We start from the raw sequence: 6,751 nt of genomic DNA on the forward strand, positions 1-6,751 counted from the left end.
AAAAGCCTCAGGAATCTTTTGCAGGTGTTTAGAGTTACGTCGTTGATACAGATGGTTAGCTTAATAGCTTGTTTAGAGAACCTTTTCATGATATGCTAATTTTTTGGGACAGGCATTTTGGGTTTTCATGAGCTGTATGCCATAATCATCAGTATTAAAACAATTAAAGACCTGAAATATTTCAGTTGGTGTGCAATGAATCTGAAATATATGAAAGTTTCATTTTTATCATTACATTATGGAAAATAATTACCTTTATCACAATATGCTAATTTTTTGAGAAGGACCTGTACATTTCCTTTCCTTTTTTTCAACTCTTGCTTTCAATTTATTGGTTTTAATTGTGATGCTTGCCACATCCTGTTTGTGCTTGTTGTTTGTTAGTTTTTCACACTGTCAGCCTCAGAAGCAGGACTCTCAAGACAGTGTTCATGTTTTAGTTGTACATTTACAAATGCAGTGCTGTTTTTGTCTTGTCACAATAGGCTGAAGGTATAAAGTTGTTTTGCAATTATTGTCCCCCTTGGTATTGAAGCAAAAAAGGGGTCCCGGGTTCAAATATGCTTCCAACCTCCCTGGCTCTTTGCTGAGGGAACAGAAGTCTGCGAAGGAGGAGGGGGACATTGCTGCTGCCATGAAGAGGAGACCGGACAGAGAGGAGACGCCCAGGTTCAGAGGCGATGAGGCTCACCACCGTCAGCCACCGCTGCTGTCCCCCAGCGGCCTGCCACGGTCCAGACCTGAGGACAAACTGAGGAAGAAGAGGAAGCTGTTTGACGATGAGGAGGAGGAGGATCTTTCTTTGAGGAAGAAGGTTTGCAAAATTGACAGTGACTTTTATTTTATCATTATAGGTGAAAGTGTTAGACATGTTTGTACATGTACTAAATGAAAACACTGTAAGGTCTTCATTTCTGTTCCACAGGAAAAGACGGACGACTCTTATTTTTCCAAACTTGTGTCTCAGATTAAGACTGAAAAGGAGGATGAGGATGTGTATGGGGATGACGACGAAGATGAAAAGGACCTTCACTACCGGAGCAGCATTGACAGAAAAGGGCGATTTGGAGACACTGAAGAGGACTCCAAGCATGACCCTTTGAATCCTTCCATTAGGACACCGGTTGGGGACAGTGACCAGTCATACTGCAGTTCCCCACAGGCTGGTCCCAGCAGCGAGGGAGGAAGTGAGACGCAGGAAAAGGGACCCCGTCCCAAAGCTCGCCGTAAGCGACACTTGCCTAACAACAGAGAGCTGAGCCGAGAACTGAGCAAAGCGCTGAACCAGGAAATTCAGAAGACCGAGGACTGCCTGGCCATCGAGAACCGGCAGCCCTTCAAGGTGGAACCAGAAATGGAGAACGAGGAACCAAAGAGGCTGTTTCGCAACTGTAACGAACTTGGCGACCAGAGAGCTCATCTGAAGGCCAAAGAGATGAACGGGACCAACTGGGAACTTTGCCACTTCTACCAGAGTCCCATCACTCCACTGGGCTTCAACCGGAGCACCCCGACCACCCGGCCCGTGCCCCCACGCTCCCCTCCCAAGTGCGTGCAAATGGAACGGCACGTCATCCGCCCGCCCCCCATAAGCCCCCCTCCTGACAGGTTGCCCCTGAAAGACGGCAAAGCACACGTTTTACAACGTGAGGTCTGGATGAAGATATTCAGTTATCTCTCCCACCCGGAGCTGTGTGTCTGCATGAGAGTCTGTAAGACGTGGAACAGATGGTACGTGCACAGCGTGCAGTGAGAAATCACGCGTTTGCAAATTTATGCTCAACAGACATCGCTTGAATTGTTGATCAGGGTTTGGTGCTTGTTGAGTGCTCTGCTTTGACACGAGGAGTCACGCACGTCTTTCCCTCTGACTAGGTGTTGTGATAAGAGACTCTGGACAAAGATCGATCTGAATCGCTGCACCTCCATCACCCCACTCATGCTAAGTGGGATTATCCGCCGGCAGCCGGTCTCCTTGGACCTAAGCTGGACCAACATTTCCAAAAAACAGCTAAGCTGGCTTATTAATAGATTACCAGGTATTTCATTATAGTTGCTCTTGAGCTTAAAACAGCTGAAGTTTGTGTTTGACAGGTGCTGGATCAGTGTTTGACAATGCTGCTGTGACTTTCAGGTCTGCGAGTGTTAAAGCTGGCAGGCTGCTCCTGGGCGGCTGTCTCTGCACTCTGCACCTCCAGCTGCCCTCTGCTGCGCACCCTGGATGTGCAGTGGGTGGAGGGGCTCAAAGACGCACAGATGAGGGACCTGCTGTCACCGCCCACAGACAACAGACCAGGTACAACAGAAGAGGAGCCTTAAGATGTTTCTTTTTCTCTCCTGTCCATCAGACTGCAATATTAGTGCAATGAGATGTTTGTTGCACGTCATTGGTGCAGAGGTTCATGAGATATTTTGCTAACAGTTAAACAGTTGAGACTAATAATTAATTGCAGTTAAAATATGTTTTGGGAGGTGTGGTCTCTTAATCCTGAGGCTGCAGGTTCAAGCTGGGTTGGTTAAGCAGGAGATCCTGCAGAAAATAATTTCCATACCTTTTGTGCAAGTTCACTCATAGTGGTGAGCCCGGGGGGGGGGGGGGGGGGGACTTAAATGTATGCATTGTGGATGAAACTCAGCTACCACCACACCAAGTTTTATCTCATTATTTGTAAATGCAGTGGTGCTTAAATGTTTGTGAAGCCTTTATAAGTTTCTATGTTTCTGGGTAAATCTGACCTAAAACATCATCAGATTTTCACACAAGTCCTAAAAGTAGATAAAGAGAACTCAGATAAACAAATCAGACAAAAATATTATACTTGATCATTTATTTATTGAGGAAAATGATCCAATATTACACATTAGTATGTGTCAAAAGTATGTGAACCTTTGCTTTGTGTATCTGGTTTGACCCTCCCCTCCAACTAAACATTTCCAGTAAATGTTGATGAGTCCTGCTCACCAGCTTGGAGGAGTTTTATCCCATTCCTCCGTACAGAACAGCTTCAAATCTGGGATGTTGGTGGTTTCCTCACATTAACTGCTGCTTCAGGTCCTTCCACAACATCTGGGTTGGATTAAGGTCAGGACTTTGACTTGTCCGTTCCAAAACATGAACTTTATTCTTCTTGAACCATTCTTTGGTAGAACCACCTGTGTACTCAGGGTCATTGTCTCGCTGCATGACCCACCTTCTCTTGAGATTCAGTTCATGGACAGATGTTCTGACATTTTCCTTTAGAATTATCTGATATAATTCCAAATTCATTGTTCCATCAATGACGGCAAGCTGTCCAGGCCCAGATGCAGCAAAACAGGCCCAAACCATGAAACTACCACCACCGTGTTTCACAGGTGGAATAAAGGTTCTTATGCATGAATGCCGAGTTTTACTTTCTCCAAACATAACTCTTTTCATTTAAACCAAAAAGTTTTATTTTGGTCTCATCCGTCCATAAAACATTCTTCCAACAGTCTTCTGGCTTGTCCACATGATCTTTAACAAACTGCAGACGAGCAACAATGTTCTTGCTGGACAGCATTGACTTCCTCCTTCAACTGTACCATGCACACCATTGTTGTTCAGTGTTCTCCTCATGGTGGACTCATGAACGTTAACATCAGTCAATGTGAGAGAGATCTTCAGTTGCTTAGAAGTTACTCTGGGGTCCTTTGTGACCTCGCCGACTATCCCACGCCTTGCTCTAGTAGTGATCTTTGTTGGTCCACCACTCCTAGGGAGGGTAACAATGGTCTTAAACTTCCTCCATTTGTACACAATCTGTCTGACTGTGGATTGGTTGAGTCCAAACTCTTTAGAGGTGGTTTTGTAACCTTTTCCAGCCTGATGAGTAGGGCTGGGAGATATGGGCCAAAATTAATATCTCGATATTTTAAGATAAATGGCGATATATGATATATATCTCAATACTTGTTTCTTTCCATAGTCATAACAAAAATATATTTGAGTTAAAGCTTTGTTCCAGTTGTCACACAGGCACATTTATTAACAAACAGCTGTAACTGTACACAATAAAAGTCTAAAAAATAAACTATTTACATATTATTAAATAAGTCGTCTTCACAACGTTCGTAAGCGTGTGTGAAGCAGCACGTGAGGAGCTGTTTGTATTCAGTGAGGGAGAAGGAGGGACCACATGAAGTTGGCGGCGCAGACGGGCAGAAAAAGACAAACTACATCGATTTTCAAGTCTAATTATAACACAATGTAGAAATATAGATGATTATAGTCCCATCTTATATCGCGTATGAAACAACTTTTTTTCTGAGCTCCTCAGAAATCTCCTTTGTTCCTGCCATGATAAATTTCCACAGACATGTTGTGAAGAGCAGACTTTGATAGATCCTGTTCTTTAAATCAGAGTGTCCACTCACACCTGATCATCATCCCATTGATTGAAAACACCTGACTCAATTCTTTCACTAATCCTAGAGGTTCACATACTTTTACCACTCACAAATATGTAATCTTGGATCATTTTCCTCAATTAATAAATGACCAAGTATAATATTTTTGTCTCAGTTGTTTAACTGGGCTCTCTTTGTCTTTATTCAGGATGTGTGAAAATCTGATGATGTTTTAGTTTATATTTATGCAGAAATGTAGAAAATTGTAAAGGCTTCACAAACTTTCAAGCACCACTGGTGTTTTATGGTTTCCTGAGGTCACTTGGCTGATTCAGCAAATCTCGGTTCCCTTAAACTGACAATGTTTTATCTGAAATTTATTTGTTCTTTAACGTTTTTGTATTGACATACAAACGGTTCATAGTTGTTGTGACCAACCAACAGGTCAGCTCGATAACCGCTGCAAGCTGAGGAACGTGGAGGACCTGTGGCTGGCGGGACTGGACATCACCGACACGTCCTTGCGTCTCATCAGTCGACAGATGCCTTTGCTGTCGCGGCTGGACCTGAGCTACTGCAACCATATCAACGACCAGTCTGTCAACCTGCTGACGGCAAAAGGAACCACGACCAGAGACTCTCTCACAGACATCAACCTGTCAGGTGAGACCCGGGGGTTGAGGAGACAGACGCCACCAACACACAGGGGCACTTACTGGAGCTCCTACAAGGTTTTTTGTATTGTGGGTATTTTTTTCTGCGAGTTCTAGAATCTGAAATTTACATTATTATTTTTTTCTCTCCTTGTTTCAGTCTGTAACAGAGTCACGGATTATTCCCTGAACTTTTTCAAGCGCTGCGGGAGCATCTGTCAAATCGACCTTCGCTACTGCAAGCAGGTGACGAAGACGGGCTGCGAAAGGTTTATCGCAGAAATGTCCGTGAGCGTACCGTTCAAACTGAAAGAGGACAAACTGCTGCAGAAGACGAGCTAGTGGCTAACAAGACACATTAACAAGACTGTCTTTGCACTTAAGGGAAGTGGTCCTGTGAAGTCTGAACCACTCATAATAAACTGAAGCGGAGGGTTCTGGATGGACATGTATGCTTATGTGAGGCGATGACTTCGCTGGACACAGAGGAAATGGATTGCATGTTTCTGTCGAGACTGTGCTTTTATAAAGAAGTGGTTGTAACTGTTTTTATTCTTTAAAAGTTTAAATAGTATTTTTGTACAAGCATCATTCAAAGGTTTTGTTTTAGTCTCAGGAGCTAAGTATAAACTTTACAGCATGAGAAAGAAAAATAAATCTTTATTTTGCCGTTGTATTCCCGTGTGCCAAAGTCTGCATTGGACATTGTCGCTTCAGTATCGGATTAGACAACCCTGCATGTGCTGTGGTTTAATTATCACTTTTTTTACAAACTTGGAATGTATTTCAGTGATAATGAAATTATAAGTTTCATATAAGATTGTTTTACATGTGTTTTTGTTTTTTTTATAAGTTTAGTTCAATATGGTTTGCATCAATATGTCAACATTAATTTATTGATTTCTTTGATGTTTTTTTTTTTATTATTAGTTTGTATTTATTCATTTGTTCAGTAATTTGACGTACGTGTCTTTGGCGACATTGTTTGGTCAAATAATGCCTGTGAATAATTTATGGGGGTGGTTTGTCAGTAGGTTGGTGGGGTTCAAAACCCAAGTTGCAGCAGATCTTAACACTGACTTTTTTTAACACATCTATACTGGCATCTTTGACCTTTTCAAATATTTACATAAATTTAAACATATACATCATTTATTAGGTGTTGTATTATGGATATTGTGATGTAATTTATCCCCTCAGGTGAATGTGACCATGTTTGTAAATCCAAGTTAGTTCTTATTTGCATTAAGAATTTCATTTGTATCATTGGGTTCTGGCGGACATCTTGGCAGGTTGATGGAGGTCCGATTTAGACCTGTTCAGTATTTTGTAACTTGAAAAGAAAGTGATCAATTGTCATGACTTCCAGTGGATGTTGGTGCATCTATGGCAGTGTGGGTTTATCAGTCCACTGCTTTGGTTGGGACTTTTTTTTTTTTTTTCTATTGTGGCATTTTGTATAAAGCATCACGGTCATTTGAAACAATTCCACTAAATCTTTCCTGTTCTGTAACCACTACAGCAGCTCAACGCTTGCAAAGCATGACGCGTCAAAGTCCTTATAAAATCCCTGGACCAGTAAAACTACCATTTTAGAGCCTGGGGGACAAAATAAATATTTGCAACAACTACATTGTCTGTTTTTTTGGTGCAAAAAAATTAAAATATCTACAGGTCCTTCTAAAAAAATTAGCATATTGTGATAAAGGTCATTATTTTCCATAATGTAA

The 6,751-nt window shown here is 42.0% G+C and overlaps 1 protein-coding gene across 1 annotated transcript in view; it reads right to left on the reverse strand.

Moving 5' to 3' along the window:
- The window catches only part of LOC119414045 (rapamycin-insensitive companion of mTOR), a 38,452-nt gene that overhangs the window by 6,559 nt on the left and 25,142 nt on the right, over window positions 1-6,751 (reverse strand). The gene's annotated exons all lie outside the window — the stretch shown is intronic.

Source organism: Nematolebias whitei, chromosome 8, assembly GCF_014905685.2.
Source record: "Nematolebias whitei isolate Nwh7 chromosome 8, NemWhi1, whole genome shotgun sequence".
Lineage (NCBI taxonomy): Eukaryota > Metazoa > Chordata > Actinopteri > Cyprinodontiformes > Rivulidae > Nematolebias > Nematolebias whitei.